The 19,637-nt window shown below is 40.1% G+C and overlaps 1 pseudogene; it reads right to left on the bottom strand.

The window, feature by feature from the left end:
* The window catches only part of LOC111920623 (protein POLLENLESS 3-LIKE 2-like), a 61,205-nt pseudogene extending 42,796 nt beyond the window's left edge, over positions 1-18,409 (bottom strand).
* Between the last annotated feature and the right edge of the window lie 1,228 nt (positions 18,410-19,637).

Below are 19,637 nucleotides of genomic sequence, written 5' to 3' on the forward strand. Positions count from 1 at the left end.
AATTCGTGATCGTCTTCATAGATGATATACTCATCTATTCAAGAAGCCAGGAAGAACACAGCAAACATCTCCGCCAAGTACTGGAAACATTAAGGGCAGAGAAACTTTACGCAAAATTTTCCAAATGCGAATTTTGGATTCGGGAAGTGGATTTCCTAGGACATGTTGTAAGCAAAGAAGGAATACACGTGGACCCTTCCAAGATAAAGGCAATAGATAATTGGACTACTCCAAGAGCCCCTACAGAAATCCGGCAATTTTTGGGACTCGCCGGATATTACCGAAGATTCATACCGAACTTTTCAAAGATTGCCAAGCCACTTACCACCCTAACCCTGAAGAATGTGACCTTCGACTGGGGAGAAAAACAAGACAGCGCATTTCAGACACTAAAGCGAGCCTTATGTAGTGCGCCCATCCTAACCTTGCCAGAGGGAACGGAGGACTTCGTGGTCTATTGTGATGCATCAAACCAAGGACTTGGGTGTGTCTTAATGCAAAGAGGGAAGGTCATCGCCTACGCCTCAAGACAACTAAAGACGCACGAAGTTAACTACACAACGCATGATCTTGAGCTAGGAGCAGTCGTCTTCGCTCTGAAGATATGGAGACACTATCTCTACGGCACAAAATGTACCATCTTCACTGATCATAAAAGCCTCCAACATATCCTCAATCAGAAGGAACTCAACATGAGACAAAGACGATGGGTAGAACTACTAAGTGATTACGAGTGCGAAATTCGATACCACCCTGGAAAAGCTAATGTAGTGGCTGATGCACTCAGTCGGAAGGAGTACTCAGGTCGCCAGGTGAAGTCCCTAACTATGACGATCCATTCACACCTGTCCACGCAAATCAAGGAAGCCCAAGTAGAAGCCTTGAAATCCGAAAACGTGACAGGAGAAGCCCTAAGGGGAATGGATAAGAACCTTGAGACCAAGAACAACGGAATTCGTTATTTCATGGATCGAATTTGGATACCGAAGTTTGGTGGATTCAGAGAAATCGTTATGGACGAAGCCCATAAAACACGATACTCCATACATCCCGGCTCCGATAAGATGTATCTCGATCTCAAGAAGTTGTACTGGTGGCAAAACATGAAAGCCGAAATTGCTACCTACGTGAGCAAATGCCTGACATGTGCCGAAGTCAAGGTGGAATATCAGAAGCCCTCGGGTTTATTACAACAACCAGAAATACCCGAATGGAAGTGGGAGCGGATAACCATGGATTTCATAACAAAATTACCCAAGACAACAAGCGGACTCGACACCATTTGGGTAATTGTCGACAGGTTAACTAAGTCAACGCATTTCCTACCGATCAAGGAGACGGATAAATTGGAGAAGTTAACAAGGACATACCTCAGAGAAATTGTACGACTGCATGGTGTGCCCATATCCATTATCTCGGACCGAGATAGTAGATTCACCTCAAGGTTCTGGCAGTCGCTACAAAGAGCTTTGGGGACAAGGCTAGACGTGAGTACCGCTTATCACCAACAAACCGACGGCCAGAGCGAAAGAACTATACAAACCCTAGAAGACATGCTGAGAGCTTGCATAATCGATTTTGGAAAAGCATGGGATACACATCTACCATTGGTCGTGTTCTCATACAACAATAGCTACCACACCAGTATCAAAGCTGCCCCGTTCGAAGCCCTCTATGGCCGCAAATGTAGGTCACCTTTGTGCTGGGCCGAAGTGGGGGACACGCAACTAGCAAAAGGACAAGCAACTGACAACACGCTCACTGGACCATAAATCATAAGGGAGACTATGGAGAAGATTGTTCAAATCCGAGAACGTCTAAAAGCATCAAGGGATAGACAAAAGAGTTACGCAGATAAGAGACGTAAACCCTTGGAATTCCAAGTTGGAGACCATGTCCTACTCAAAGTCTCACCTTGGAAAGGTTTAATACACTTCGGAAAACGTGGAAAACTGAACCCTTGATACATCAGACCATTCGAGATCCTTGCCAGGATCGGTCCAGTGGCCTACAAACTTAGACTACCTCAGGAACTCCACAACGTACACCCTACCTTTCACGTATCGAATCTGAAGAAGTGCTTATCCGACGAGACCCTTGTCGTCCCTCTACACGAAATTGCAATAAATGAAAACCTTCAATTTGTGGAGGAACCAGTAGAGATCATGGATCGAGAAATCAAAAGGACTAAACAAAGCCGCATACCCATTGTAAAGGTTCGCTGGAACACCAAGCGAGGACCTGAATACACCTGGGAACGCGAGGATCAGATGAAACAAAAGTACCCGCATCTTTTTCCTAAAACTGTAAACACTATCTTAGATTAAATTTCGGGACGAAATTCCCTTAACAGGGGGATGATGTGACAACCCTATATTTTTCAAAAGCATTGTAACACTCGAAAGCTAAGTACAACGAAATTAACCTCGAAAATAAAGTGTTCAAGTATCTAAGTTGGGATGCATCAAATATTAGATATCATGCCAAGGTTTCCAAAAACATAAAGAACGCTCAAAACCGGGTTATATTGAAGAAATTATAACCACTCGTATATTTACGACACGACGTTAAAACATTATTTGACGTAAAAAGTAGAATCTCAATAAAATGCATTTTGCCTTAAGTATCTAAACAAAAGTCGTAGATCTCGTTGAAAGGTGAGCGTGCATAAAAAGATCGCCCAAATTGGACCTCGTGTGAAGAAGTTACGGATTTTCAAAGTTTCGTAACAGTAGTAGAGGGCTAAAAACTCGGATTGAAGATCGAGTGTTATTTAGCTATCACCACCTAAACGGAAGTTGAAGATCTCCTCAGTGGTAATAAAACAATAAAAAGACAAACAAAAACCGACGTCGAATAAAGAACCTATGAATTTTTAACGAACTTTAGGAGGCCCGACCTATTAAAAATATATCATTAAAAATAAAGTCAAAACTAGCCGACGGAGTCTAAATGAAAGTTGTAGAGCATAATCTCACCTACGCGTGGATATAAAGAACGCGAAAAACGGAGCTCGTACGCGAAAGTTACGGAATTTAGAAGTCGGAAGCAGGGATTACGCCCCGCGTACTCTGGGAGTACGCCCCGCGTACTAGACCCAGAGTCGAGTCCTATCGGCCCGCCCAAGCTACGCTTAGCTAGACCCGAGTCGTAAGCCATGACGCCATATTACGCCCCGCGTACTCCAAGATTACGCACAGCGTACGGGGGTTTCCAGCCCTATAAATAGAAGGCATAAGCTTCGAGTTTTTGCACACCTTCACCATTTCTCAGCCATTCTCCCAGCTCCAGAGACCATTTTCTTACCTTGGTTTCCGCACTCGAGCCCCGACGAAAGATTTACGCTGCAGAGATCCCCGAAGAGCCCGACGACGCAACCATCCGCGGTCGAAGTTCTGCTCAACCCTAGCCTCTCTCTTCAAACTTAACGGGTGAGTTCATACCCCTACTTTTCAATTCTTTTCACGTTTTAGGGGGGGGGGGGGAAATACAACTACATTACAAATCAAAGTATCATTTTATAAACATAATTATCGTTTTTATAGGGTTTTGATACTAAAATAACTTTATGTTTAAAGGGCTATTATATCACCAAGTTGTTATTACCAAATGGGAACATACTTTTGAGAAACTATAATGAGTGTAGTATTCAAGTGATTCATACATTTTACATATACATCTCGACAAATGAAATGTTTTCAAAAGAAGTAAAGTCTTTATTATCGTAAATCTGTTTATACCAAGTAATGTGAGACATTTAAACTTCAACGTACTCGTATGTATGCATTTCAAGTCCTATATTATATATCATAATCTCTTGGAGAGAGAGCGTGATACTTGTGTATAGATCTATACGGGATTGACAATCCCACACCTAAGCTGTTAGCTACAGCTAGGCCAGCGGGCCTGGGGTGACAAATGTCATAACAGTTCCAACGCCTGAAGAACGTTGTTACAGGCCATCAGTGTCAATAGCATGGTTATAAAACTCACATAAAAGTATAAAAACAAGTTTGATTTACGAGATTCATATATGCATTTCAGTTTTCCATCTTATTGTTAATACAAATTTCATCACTTTTATTCAAGTATGGAAAACACAAACACACTCCAACACGGGAAACTTTTCAAATCATTTATAGAAAATATTGGATTTTCTGAAAACCTCGTTCATCGATTTACTATCAAAAAGGACATACTTTTCAATGCAAAACACTTATGAACTCACCAACTTAATTGTTGACACTTTTTCGAAAACACTTGTATTTCTCAGGGAATCAGTAATACAGGTAACCACCAGCTTTTGGCGAAGGGAACACTAAGGATGTTTTGTTATTGAACATTTATCATCTCATTGTAATATTCTTTTGCTAATATGTATAACGCAACAACAAACGTTTTCATTATATATGTGATGGTTGTGTTACTTTCTCTACAATATTCAATGGTTGTGATACTACGTGAAGTCATCCACCCCCGAATGTTTCCGCCATTCTGGTTTGGGGGTGTGACAGATTGGTATCAGAGCATTGTTTATAGTGAACTAAGTATATCGAACCACATACGATATACAAACTATAAATGCAAAGGGAACCAAAAGCTCTATGATGAAACATTTTCATGAACAAAATACATTCTTTTAAAGATATACATTTTTACAAGCATGCATTAATCTCGTATCATAACAAGTTTTACTAAAAAGTATTAAGGCAAGTTACGACACTACGATTGAGCCCCGGGGTATGTAATCAAGTCGAGAATAAATATAGCCTGATCAACTATATTTATCCTGGATTTGACCAACGTACGTCGAGGAATGGTCGTAGTGGACAACAAGCCGAAAACTTACCAAATACAAAATTATTTTAGTTTCGCCAAATAGTATAGAAGTATTATTAAAAATAGTTGTACAGAAAAAAATAATAATAATAATAATAATAATAATAATAAGTCGTTAAATAGAAATTTCTTTTCTTATAACGTTCTCATACGTCTATCCTAGTACAGACAAATGGCCGGATTCCATTTACCAGGAGATCCCTACTACCCAAACCAAGGCAACGGCGGTTGGATAGAAGAAGACCCGGAGGAAGACCCGGAGGAAATCGAAGAAGAGGTCGAGGAAGAATTCGAAGTCGAAGTCGGAGAGGAGTTCGAAGTCGACGAAGAGATCGTGGAGATTTCTAGCGGGACAGACTCCGAGCCAGAAGTGTACGACCCTCCCATCCCTCATCCTCCCGTAATCAGACCAGATCAACCGGGACCCATCCCCATCTGGGGAAGCCACCTCTACTACTGGAGCCGCCAGCAAGGTGTACGCCCTCCATTCGGCATGTGTCGGGATTTTTACAACGTCAGTGGGGGAGGCTCAGCTGATCGAGCACTTCCTGTCGTCGTGAACGCTATAGCTAACCAGAACTACCAGGCGGTCCAACAAGCAGCCAGAGTTCGCGAAATCAATGCTGCTACCCAAGGTAACGCCGCTGACATCCGCCGTCTGGAAGGACTACACGAGAATACCCAAATCTACACGGGAACACTTCAAAACCAAATGATAACGGCTCTGGCAGAAATAAGAGAAATGAAGGAGCAACAAGCAGATCTCGAGAGGCGACTAATGGGAGTCAAACGGTCAGATGCCGAGTCTAGCTCCAAACGCCGCAAGTAGAGCTTGTTCGATGCCCAACAATTTTGTTATAGATTAGGATTTCGGATAAAAGTTTTTCCCTTATTTCCCTTTTGTATCTACAATCGGAGACCTCTAGGAGGGTCAAATTTTCCCGAACAAGATATGTAATGTAACACACCTCAGGTGTGACCTATATATATGAATATGAAGTATTTCTTATATACCTCTCAAAAATTTCGAGTTTTAAATTTCTATGCCTACCTTGAAACCATAAACTAAAGTCAAAACAAATTACAAGATACAACTAACACACGATTGTCAAAACATTAGAAACTTATAGTATTCATTCTTATTTTTCTCTACCAGAACATGCCTCCTCGTAGATCAACACGCAGAAACTCAACTTCAACACCACCTCCACCACCTCCTCAAATTATGGACACCGTTATGTTCCAGACTGCTGTAACCGCTGCTGTAACTGCAGCAATGGCACAAATAAGCAACAACATATCGGGAGGAGGAACAAACAGTTTTACAAATGGCCAAGGTCAAAGCCGTTCAGGGGTATGCACTTACAAAGACTTCACCAACGGAAAACCTATTCCCTTTTACGGGACTGGGGGAGTATTGGCTCTATCTCAATGGATAGAGAAAACAGAAGCTGTATTCGAAATCTGTGCATGTCCTGAAGAAAGCAAAGTAAAGTTCGCCGCTTTTACTTTCTCCGAACGCGCCCTGACATGGTGGAACGGCCACGTCAAGACACTAACCCTGGTGGTGGCAAACTCCATGGGTTGGGAAAACCTGAAAAGAATGCTCCTTCGAGAATACTGCCCAAGAGGCGAGATTCAGAAGCTTGAATAGGAACTGTGGAACCTTTCGATGGTAGGTTCGGACATAGCAGGTTACACCAACAGGTTCAGTGACTTAATAACACTTTGCCCAGGAATGTTAACCCTGGAGAGCCAAAAGGTCGAGAGATACATCTGGGGACTATCACCCCAACTTCGAGGAAGTGTGCTAGCTTCCAGACCCTTGACTTTCGCCAGCGCCAAGGAACTAGCGCAATCTCTTGTTGATCATGGTGTCTGTCAAGGAGTCGCGGCGATTATGGCTGAACCAACCAAAGGGAACAGCAACAATGAAATCAATGCCAACAACAACAAGAAGAAATTTTGGAACAAAAAGAAGGGGCAAACTTCGCAAGAACCTTCAAAGAAACAAATGGTTGTAGTTCATGCTGCTACTACCCCCACCACAACTCCTGCTACCTATGCACCAACAAAACCATATGCAGGGAATCTGCCCAAGTGCAGCAAGTGCAACTACCATCACCCTGGTATTTGTCATGAGATGCACTACAGGAACTGTGACAGGAAAGGGCATACAGCCTGTTTCTGTAAAGCACCGGCACGACCAATCACTCAAGTTTCTGGCACTGGAGTAAGCCGGGCGTGTTATGGGTGCGGAGAGACTGGACACTTCAGGAGGAATTGTCCCAAGGAAAGGAATATTGGCGGTGTGGGGAGAGTGCTGGCAGTAGGACAGAATGAAGCAATAGCAGACCCGACGGTGGTTACGGGTACGTTCCTACTCAACAACACTTATGCATGCATACTTTTTGACTGCGGTGCGGAGAGAAGTTTTGTGAGTCATAAATTCAAACACCTACTTAATCAAAAACCCCAAGCACTCAATAAAATATTCACTGTAGAAATGGCAAACGGTAAAACAGAAAACGCAAACGATTTGTACGTAGGGTGCACACTAAATTTAAACGAGCGCTTGTTTCGAGTCGATCTTATGCCCATTTCCATAAGAAGTTTCGATGTCATCATCGGTATGGACTGGTTGAGCCTTCACCATGCCGATATCCTTTGCCACGAAAGGGCTGTTCGCCTAAATCTGCCAAACGGTGAAACTCTTAACCTAGTTCAAGTTTACAAATCATTTCCTGTATTAAAGCACAAAAGTATCTTCGTAAGGAATATCATGCCTTTCTAGCTCACGTAGTAGACAAGAAACGAGAATCGAAAAACATTAAAGACATTCCGGAAGTCTGCAATTTCCCAGACATCTTTCCAGAAGATCTTCCAGGAATCCCACCGGAACGTCAAATCGAATTCAGAATCGACTTAATCCCCGGAGCTACCCCTGTAGCAAAGTCACCTTACCATTTAGCCCCAGCAGAGATGCAGGAACTATCCAGTCAATTAAACGAGCTGCTGAGCAAGGGATTCATCAGACCGAGCTTCTCACCATGGGGAGCGCCAGTCCTATTCGTGAAAAAGAAGGACGGATCCTTTCGCATGTGCATCGATTATCGGGAACTGAACAAACTCACGATCAAGAACCGATATCCCTTACCGCGCATAGACGATCTATTCGACCAACTACAGGGAGCAAGTTACTTCTCAAAGATCGATCTAAGGTCTGGTTATCACCAACTACGAGTACTGGAGGGAGACATCCCTAAAACGGCTTTCCGAACACGTTATGGTCACTACGAATTTGTAGTAATGCCCTTCGGATTGACGAATGCTCCAGCAGTGTTCATGGACTTGATGAACCGAGTATGTCGTCCCTTCCTGGATAAATTCGTGATCGTCTTCATAGATGATATACTCATCTATTCAAGAAGCCAAGAAGAACACAGCAAACATCTCCGCCAAGTACTGGAAACATTAAGGGCAGAGAAACTTTACGCAAAATTTTCCAAATGCGAATTTTGGATTCGGGAAGTGGATTTCCTAGGACATGTTGTAAGCAAAGAAGGAATACACGTGGACGCTTCCAAGATAAAGGCAATAGATAATTGGACTACTCAAAGAGCCCCTAAAGAAATCCGGCAATTTTTGGGACTCACCGGATATTACCGAAGATTCATACCGAACTTTTCAAAGATTGCCAAGCCACTTACCACCCTAACCCAGAAGAATGTGACCTTCGACTGGGGAGAAAAACAAGACAACGCATTTCAGACACTAAAGCGAGCCTTATGTAGTGCGCCCATCCTAACCTTGCCAGAGGGAACGGAGGACTTCGTGGTCTATTGTGATGCATCAAACCAAGGACTTGGGTGTGTCTTAATGCAAAGAGGGAAGGTCATCGCCTACGCCTCAAGACAACTAAAGACGCACGAAGTTAACTACACAACGCATGATCTTGAGCTAGGAGCAGTCGTCTTCGCTCTGAAGATATGGAGACACTATCTCTACGGCACAAAATGTACCATCTTCACTGATCATAAAAGCCTCCAACATATCCTCAATCAGAAGGAACTCAACATGAGACAAAGACGATGGGTAGAACTACTAAGTGATTACGAGTGCGAAATTCGATACCACCCTGGAAAAGCTAATGTAGTGGCTGATGCACTCAGTCGGAAGGAGTACTCAGGTCGCCAGGTGAAGTCCCTAACTATGACGATCCATTCACACCTGTCCACGCAAATCAAGGAAGCCCATGTAGAAGCCTTGAAATCCGAAAACGTGACAGGAGAAGCCCTAAGGGGAATGGATAAGAACCTTGAGACCAAGAACAACGGAATTCGTTATTTCATGGATCGAATTTGGATACTGAAGTTTGGTGGATTCAGAGAAATCGTTATGGACGAAGCCCATAAAACACGATACTCCATACATCCCGGCTCCGATAAGATGTATCTCGATCTCAAGAAGTTGTACTGGTGGCAAAACATGAAAGCCGAAATTGCTACCTACGTGAGCAAATGCCTGACATGTGCCGAAGTCAAGGTGGAATATCAGAAGCCCTCGGGTTTATTACAACAACCAGAAATATCCGAATGGAAGTGGGAGCGGATAACCATGGATTTCATAACAAAATTACCCAAGACAACAAGCGGACTCGACACCATTTGGGTAATTGTCGACAGGTTAACTAAGTCAACGCATTTCCTACCGATCAAGGAGACGGATAAATTGGAGAAGTTAACAAGGACATACCTCAGAGAAATTGTACGACTGCATGGTGTGCCCATATCCATTATCTCGGACCGAGATAGTAGATTCACCTCAAGGTTCTGGCAGTCGCTACAAAGAGCTTTGGGGACAAGGCTAGACGTGAGTACCGCTTATCACCCACAAACCGACGGCCAGAGCGAAAGAACTATACAAACCCTAGAAGACATGCTGAGAGCTTGCGTAATCGATTTTGGAAAAGCATGGGATACACATCTACCATTGGTCGAGTTCTCATACAACAATAGCTACCACACCAGTATCAAAGCTGCCCCGTTCGAAGCCCTCTATGGCCGCAAATGCAGGTCACCTTTGTGCTGGGCCGAAGTGGGGGACACGCAACTAGCAAAAGGACAAGCAACTGACAACACGCTCACTGGACCAGAAATCATAAGGGAGACTACGGAGAAGATTGTTCAAATCCGAGAACGTCTAAAAGCATCAAGGGATAGACAAAAGAGTTACGCAGATAAGAGACGCAAACCCTTGGAATTCCAAGTTGGAGACCATGTCCTACTCAAAGTCTCACCTTGGAAAGGTTTAATACGCTTCAGAAAACGTGGAAAACTGAACCCTAGATACATCGGACCATTCGAGATCCTTGCCAGGATCGGTCCAGTGGCCTACAAACTTAGACTACCTCAGGAACTCCACAACGTACACCCTACCTTTCACCTATCGAATCTGAAGAAGTGCTTATCCGACGAGACCCTTGTCGTCCCTCTAGACGAAATTGCAATAAATGAAAACCTTCAATTTGTGGAGGAACCAGTAGAGATCATGGATCGAGAAATCAAAAGGACTAAACAAAGCCGCATACCCATTGTAAAGGTCCGCTGGAACGCCAAGCGAGGACCTGAATACACCTAGGAACGCGAGGATCAGATGAAACAAAAGTACCCGCATCTTTTTCCTAAAACTGTAAACACTATCTTAGATTAAATTTCGGGACGAAATTCCCTTAACAGGGGGATGATGTGACAACCCTATATTTTTCAAAAGCATTGTAACACTCGAAAGCTAAGTACAACGAAATTAACCTCGAAAATAAAGTGTTCAAGTATCTAAGTTGGGATGCATCAAATATTAGATATCATGCCAAGGTTTCCAAAAACATAAAGAACGCTCAAAACCGGGTTATATTGAAGAAATTATAACCACTCGTATATTTACGACACGACATTAAAACATTATTTGACGTAAAAAGTAGAATCTCAATAAAATGCATTTTTCCTTAAGTATCTAAACAAAAGTCGTAGATCTCGTTGAAAGGTGAGCGTGCATAAAAAGATCGCCCAAATTGGACCTCGTGTGAAGAAGTTACGGATTTTCAAAGTTTCGTAACAGTAGTAGAGGGCTAAAAACTCGGATTGAAGATCGAGTGTTATTTAGCTATCGCCACCTAAACGGAAGTTGAAGATCTCCTCAGTGGTAATAAAAAAATAAAAAGACAAACGAAAACCGACGTCGAATAAAGAACCTATGAATTTTTAACGAACTTTAGGAGGCCCGGCCTATTAAAAATATATCATTAAAAATAAAGTCAAAACTAGCCGACGGAGTCTAAATGAAAGTTGTAGAGCATAATCTCACCTACGCGTGGATATAAAGAACGCGAAAAACGGAGCTCGTATGCGAAAGTTATGGAATTTAGAAGTCGGAAGAAGGGATTACGCCCCGCATACTCTGGGAGTACGCCCCACGTACTAGACCCAGAGTCGAGTCCCATCGGCCCGCCCAAGCTACGCTTAGCTAGACCCGAGTCGTAAGCCATGACGCCATATTACGCCCCGCGTACTCCAAGATTACGCGCAGCGTACGGGGGTTTCCAGCCCTATAAATAGAAGGCATAAGCTTCGAGTTTTTGCACACCTTCACCATTTCTCAGCCATTCTCCTAGCTCCAGAGGCCATTTTCTTACCTTGGTTTCCGCACTCGAGCCCCGACGAAAGATTTACGCTGCAGAGATCCCCGAAGAGCCCGACGACGCAACCACCCGCGGTCGAAGTTCTGCTCAACCCTAGCCTCTCTCTTCAAACTTAACGGGTGAGTTCATACCCCTACTTTTCAATTCTTTTCACGTTTTAAGGGGGTGGGGGAATGCAAGTACATTACAAATCAAAGTATTATTTTATAAACATAATTATCGTTTTTATAGGGTTTTGATACTAAAATAACTTTATGTTTAAAGGGCTATATTATCACCAAGTTGTTATTACCAAATGGGAACATACTTTTGAGAAACTATAATGAGTGTAGTATTCAAGTGATTCATACATTTTACATATACATCTCGACAAATGAAATGTTTTCAAAAGAAGTAAAGTCTTTATTATCGTAAATCTGTTTATACCAAGTAATGTGAGACATTTAAACTTCAACGTACTCGTATGTATGCATTTCAAGTCCTGTATTATATACCATAATATCTTGGAGAGAGATCGTGATACTTGTGTATAGATCTATACGGGATTGACAATCCCACACCTAAGTTGTTAGCTACAGCTAGGCCGGCGGGCCTGGGGTGACAAATGTCATAACAGTTCCAACGCCTGAAGAACGTTGTTACAGGCCATCAGTGTCAATAGCATGGTTATAAAACTCACATAAAAGTATAAAAACAAGTTTGATTTACGAGATTCATATATGCATTTCAGTTTTCCATCTTATTGTTAATACAAATTTCATCACTATTATTCAAGTATGGAAAACACAAACGCACTCCAACACGGGAAACTTTTCAAATCATTTATAGAAAATATTGGATTTTCTGAAAACCTCGTTCATCGATTTACTATAAAAAAGGACATACTTTTCAATGCAAAACACTTATGAACTCACCAACTTAATTGTTGACACTTTTTCGAAAACACTTGTATTTCTCAGGGAATCAGTAATACAGGTAACCACCAGCTTTTGGCGAAGGGAACACTAAGGATGTTTTGTTATTGAACATTTATCATCTCATTGTAATATTCTTTTGCTAATATGTATAACGCAACAACAAACGTTTTCATTATATATGTGATGGTTGTGTTACTTTCTTTACAATATTCAATGGTTGTGATACTACGTGAAGTCATCCACCCCCGAATGTTTCTGCCATTCTGGTTTGGGGGTGTGACAATATATGTGAGAGTGTGCGGCTAGAAGGGGGTGTACGGCCGTACACCCAAGTGTACGGCCGTACACTCCTGTTGAAGGAGTGTTTGGCCCTTTTGAATAATGATGAACTTTATGAGCAAAAATTCTAAACCCTAACTTTGAAGGTACTAGGCTTAGAACACTCAAACAGACTTCAAACAATGCCAAAATATAACAGAAATGAGTCTCATTTTGATTGAATTGAACGGTTGTACAAGATAGAAATTTCGAGTTGTCACATAATAGCCAATTAAAGGCTTTGGGCGTTTGACTCTTCTGCCTAACTATTTCAACGGTTAGTTTTGAATTTTTCATTTTATAATACAACCATATTTTTCACACAATTATCTTCCTTTATTCACATACACACATTTGTATTATTTTAAATTCGAAAAACCTTGGATCCCGATCAAAACAACCTACCAAACTATCGAAACAACAAGCCCGATAACACTTTTACGTTAGATGAAACTCATCACCAATACCTGGACATGGAATCACCTAAAGTTGGTTTTATGAATTTGCTCCAAGGTTGTTCCCCTATCCAACAAACTTAAAATTTTCAACAATCTTATCATCCTTTCCCACCCTACCAACAACCTTTTCCACAGCAAGTATAATCCATTTTCATATACCAACAACCTTTCCAACCACAACCACAACCACAACCCCTACAACCACAAACTTCATAAACCCAAGCACCAGATTCACTGATTCACTCGATTTTGTAGTCGAAACACAACCTTCACCACCACCCCCTCCAAAAATAGAAAAAAAACCCCACGGTTACCACTCAAACCAATCAAAATGAAAAGGCAAATTAGATAAAAGAGGAAGAAAAGAATTTAATACAAGCATGAGTTTCAACCTCCCAAGACCTTATACACTAAGATGATCAAACATCTACTTATTTTTTGGATAAATGTTTGGACCATGCTCTATGGTTTAATCGGAGGTAAAAGTCAAAATCCCAACAAAATTAGTTCATAGTGGCCCGATTTGAGGTTATAATGTACCAAATTCGATAGAATCTACAACAATTTAAACAAGCCACACAAAAATGGGGCAAACAATTTCGATGTGTTTAACGCGGACATGAAACAATATAAAAAAGAATGGCAACCGCCAAAGCCTTTCCATCTCTCAAACCTTGTCTAAAGTTGAAGGATGCTTCAAAATCTAAATAACTTGTATTAACCGAACTAACGGACTTCTTTCGGTTCAAAGCGTCCAAGAAATGTTGAAGAAAGTTCACAACAATTGGATGGTCGAACACACATCGACATCAATGATGAGTCGGTAGCTCTTGAAGATGAAAAACCTCTTCGTCGACCAATAAGAAGAAATAGAGAAAGAAATGTGGCTTCTAGTTCGAGTTCTAGAGTATCGATCATTTTGGAGAAAAAAATTAATGGATATGTTTAAGTACAAGAGAACAAGGCGGTGGTGCTGACTCAGGTGGAGCAAAGAATGGTAGACACGCAAACATTGTTTTAAACGAAAAACAATTTGGAGATGTTAAAAATGAAAGTTGACGACTACAAGAGCGAATATTGGAGATTTTTCCCACAATGAAAGAATATGTTCAAGCAAGATATATGAATATGGAGTATATTTTTTATGTTTGGAATTTTTATGTTTTTTTTGTCTTTTATTTTTCTAATTATCATTTTTTCAATTAATGTATTCTTTTTTTTATTAAATGAAAAACTAGCTTAGAAAATATCTATGTTTTTCATTAGAGAAAACTTCATAAATGGTCCCCGTGGTATTCCAATATCTAAAGTTTAGTCTCTAAGTTTAAAAAATCTCACAGATGGTCCCTGTGGTTTCAAAACTTTTGATGTTCGGTCCTTAGTGCTCACTCCGTGATCTTTTGTCTGCTAACTGAAGGGCGTTTTTGTTATTTCACTACCATAGAGACCATTTATGAAGTTTTTCCTTACTTTTTTTAAAAAAAGAAGAAAAAATAAAATATAATTATTTAATATACAAAGAGTCCTCTCTCTCTCTCTCTCTCTCTCCATTGGCACACCCCCTCGTCTCAATTAAGATCTTTAGAACCTTCACAACACCATCTTTGGGTTTTGTGTTTGAAACAAGTACACTAGATAAATGTTCTTTGAAAGTTTGAGGTTACCAAAGTGCAGAAGAACCCAAGAAAGCATCGAACTATTTCCTATGTTCAACTCTGTCTTTGTCGCTATTTATCATCTTCGATTCCAAATCATGTAACATTTGTTATGCTCTTTGTACGCTTTGAGATGTGAATCCACCCTACGTGGCCCATCCATCACCGCAGGTTTCACTAACCTTAAAGTACCCTTAGCTTCTCCGGGTCTCCCTTGTTTCATCATACAAATCCCTAAATTACATTTCTTGTTGTTGTCAGGCGCTATCACTAAAGCTCTCATGTATGCGTCTTCTGCTTCAATGTAGTTGTCCTATTGCATCAACGCCAACCCAAATTCCCCTTTAAAACAAAAAACAAAATTCAGATTGAATTTCCAATACAAAGTCAAAATCAAAGTCAAACGAAGTTCTTACATTTAGTCGAGTTGCCTCCGAAGACACATGGAATTTCTTCCCTTGAGATCTTGTGGTTTTGGTTCGTTTCCCATTGAATGCCATTCCTTATTGGATTAAGAACAATTCATGTCTTAATAATCCTATGTGGTCATCCAACCATCCACATCTCTACATATTTAAATTCGATTTTGAATCAAATCAACAACTTTAAGGGAAGAAAAAGAAAAGAAAATGATTTGTTTTTCGAATCTAACCTTGTAGAGATCTAAAAGGATGTTATCAAGAGACTCTTGAGCTTGATCTGAGTATCTTCTTTGTAATGACTTAATAGCTTCAATGACTTCTTCTGCTCGATTTTGTTGTTTCATAACAATTGTCATGTCTTTTAGAGCATTATCCACATAACTGACATCATCTTGATTGATTTGATTTTTTAGAAGGGTTCTTCAAAAAAAATATGAATCTTTATTAGAAGATATGTGGATTTGAAAAGTGATAGTGAAATAACCAGTAACGAGAGAGAGAGAGAGAGAGAGAGAGAGAGAGAGAGAGAAAATAAGAGAGTAAGAGAGAGTCCCTTTGTATATTAAATAAACATACATTTTTTCTTTTTTAAAAAACTAAGGAAAAACTTCATAAATGGTCATTGTGGTAGTGAAATGACAAAAATGTCATTTAGTTAACAGACAAAAGATGACGGAGTGAGCAATAAGGACCAAACATCAACATTTTTGAAATTATAGGGACCATTTGTGTGACAACCCGAAATTTATCCCGTCATTTTAACCCTTATTCCGTTAATAAAACCCGCTTTATTAAATTGTCCGTTAAACTTTTGGATTAGGTTAATTAAAAATTGGACTTTATTATGACTTCACAAGGGTTGAAACAAATTAGAAACACCCTCAATTTTCCCCTTGAAAAATTTTAGTTTCAAACAAGTCAAATTACGACCATTTAATCGGGTGCGACCAAAAGCCCCGTTTAACGTCAGTATCGGGTAAATTTCCACTGAGCCACAAACTCAACCCCTATATAAAGGTGAGTGGACTCCATTTGAAGCTTTTCCACCCTCTCTCTACTTTCTCTCTCTACAAGTCGGTTTTGGTCAAACATTGCCCCTTCGAGCTTCAAAACGGTAAGTTAACCTTCCTAGCTTGTTGTTTAGCTTATCACACTTGCAAATTCTTGGCTTAAACATCCAAAAACCTCAAGAACAAGAGTTTACGGTTTTGGAACATCCTAAAACCGTAAACACCTTGAAAGAGGGTTTTGATGCCCAAAAACCCTTCCAAACCACTTCTAGTGCTTGGTTATGACTTAGGGGCTTACATGAAAGGACTTAGAACACCAAAATCTCAACATATGGGGAGTAAACATGAGTTTACGGTCTAAGAATATTCTTGGACCGTAAACCCATCTTTAAGGACCATAAACACCTTTTTGGGTGTTAAATTACCCCTCAAACACCTCCAAAAGCTTCCATGAGTACTTAGAGCCTTGTAATCCTTCATGTGATGCACCAAAACACATGATTCATGGAAAAAAATGAGTTTACGGCCGTAAACTCATGTGTTTAAGGTAGTAAACTCACCAAGAACACCTTCATAGACCGTAAACACCTTTCCAAGGTGTTTAAGTGCCTTTAGCACCTTCCTATGCTCATATAATTAACTAGAACCTTGCCTACGTAGCCTAGAACCACCAAAGCACAAAAGAATTGGACTAACATGAGTTTACGACCTTAAAATCATGTGTTTACGACCGTAAACTCCTCAAGGAGTTGTCCAAGGACCGTAAACTCCCTATTGTGTCCATTTTGAGCCCTAATCCCTTCCATAGCCCTTGAATCAACTCTAGAACCTTTATTTGTGAAGCATGAAGCCTTGAAGCACACAAATGCACCATTCCTATGAGTTTACGGTCATAAAATCATGGGGGATATGGTACCAAAACCGTAAACACCCCTAGACACTACCATTTGAGGAGTAAACTCCAAAGTGAGACCATACTCTCCCTTATTGCAACCCAATAGCCTCCTAGCACTCGACCAAAGTGTTTTCCCGCTCATTAGCATGCTTATACATGTTTAATTAGTATTATAATCACTAATTGTATGGAAACATATGTCATCATATGTTACTAGGTCATTAAGTGTGTTCAAGTCTTCACTTGACACTGAGCACTCGACCGACACTTCCATCGGATCTACTAGCCAAAGGTGAGTTCATACCCCTGAATTAACCTTTTAAATGATTTTAACTACTTTTATAGGGGGGAATACAAGTTGAACCGTAGAGTTATTAGATAAATCGCATATGATTAATAACTGTATAACAAACTAGACTTTTGCATGTTAACTTTTTCAATCAAATTTAGATTTTCAAATCATATTTTCAAATCTTGTTAAAGTATGAATATCTCTTTTTATATCATAAAATATTATCCAAAGTTTTCCAAAATGTGTTTGTTAAAGAGACATCCAGTCGTAATAACTTATTAAAGGTTTTCTTCAGTAAAATTGTTTTATATAAACCCTTTTTAAAGCTTGCTTTTCAAAATGACATCATGTCGTAGATTTCTTAAGTATAAAGGTTTTACTAAAGTTTCTTCTATGTATTTATTTCGTTAAATGCACGTCTATATTTGTACAATTATATAAATAATGTTTAAAGGACTTAGGAAGGCTAGTTCGCCCTATTTCCTTTTCCTCGTTAGGATGTGGTCTGGTGGGTATCGGATATCCGTCTGAAGGTCGTTTAAACATTAATTATCTATCATGTATACATATATGGGCATAAAAGCTCTCTCTCTCTCTCTCTCAGTCGATTCATCGCCTTGAGTAGTGCAGGCATCCTTCTACTGTTCATGTCTCTAGGACCCTAGTAACTATTATAGGAATAGTTAGGAATCTCTATCTCTATCTCTATCTCTATCTCTATCTCTATCTCTATCTCTATCTCTATCTCTATCTCTATCTCTATTTTATCTCTATCTTTATCTCTATCTCTACTTCTCTATCTATCTATCTCTCTTTCTTTAGAATGTGACACACTATTTCCTCTACGACGCTTTATTACGTCAACGCCGTGTAACCATAGTCTCCGAGAAGCAGAGCGAACATCATGTGTATAGATCTATACAGGACTAACACTCCCACACCCAGACTACCAGCTACAGTCCATGCCGGTAAGGCCCATGGGTGACATAATGCCACTACCTCTATTGCCACTACCTCTACGCGTGACCTGGAGGGTCATCGGATACTCTATCGTTGATCAGCATGGTTACATTTGAGTTCATATTCACCCTTTTGTTTTAGATTTTGTAAGTTGTATCGTTCCCTTGATACTGTCTGGATTTTGTGCTTCCTTTTTAATAGACTGAGCCAGGCGTATCAGTTATTCGATACTCTCATGGAATCTATGTTTTCATTTGCTTTTAGTCAGCAGTATTACTGCTGAAGTATACGTTATTTTCCCCTAGTATTTTTACTTATGTTTTTCCTATTTTTCCTTTAAAGTTAATACTGTATTTTTGTAAGGATAGTATTTTGGGGAAAATTTCACTTTAAAACACAAACCTGTCAGGTCTTGGTAGAAGACTTCTTTTATTTAGAAAATAAAGGATTTTCTAGAAAGGACACTAATACACCGTAGATTCTAAACTACTATCTTTCATAAAGTTATTTTGAATAAAAATGTGTAATTATACAAATGACACTAAATACTTATGAACTCACCAGCATTATAAAAATGCTAATACTCGCTTTGAAAATAACTTGTATTCTCAGGTTATCGATAGACAGGTACATCCCGGGAGCAATTTCAGAGACAGCCTAGTACCGAGCTGCATCTATATTATCTCTTGTATTACTTTGATGTTGCTATGAAATGTAAACGATATAAAACTATTACTATTAATGCAATGGTTGTTGTACTTTGATTACTATACTGCATATGTTGTGATACTTGACATGACGTCATCCACCCCATAATGTTTCCGCCGTTCCGGTTTTTGGGGTGTGACAGATTGGTATCAGAGCATTGTTTATAGTGAGCTCAGTATATCAATTCATAAAAGATATACAGCCTATAAATACATAGGGATAAATCACTCTGACCAAGAATTATACTTTAAAATATAACCATATTTTACCAAAGTATAAGAACATCCAGAATCTGAACCCCCGAACAAAGTATCACAAGAAGAACAAATAAAAGTCTTCGGATGTTGAGCATTACCGTCAAACCTGGGCAATTATGTAATCGTAAGCTGGAATAAATGTAACCTGATCAACTACATTTATTCGAGATGCGATGAACGTGTGCTTGGGAGTGATAGTGGTGTTGCAA

Source organism: Lactuca sativa, chromosome 8, assembly GCF_002870075.4.
Source record: "Lactuca sativa cultivar Salinas chromosome 8, Lsat_Salinas_v11, whole genome shotgun sequence".
NCBI classification, from domain to species: Eukaryota; Viridiplantae; Streptophyta; class Magnoliopsida; order Asterales; family Asteraceae; genus Lactuca; species Lactuca sativa.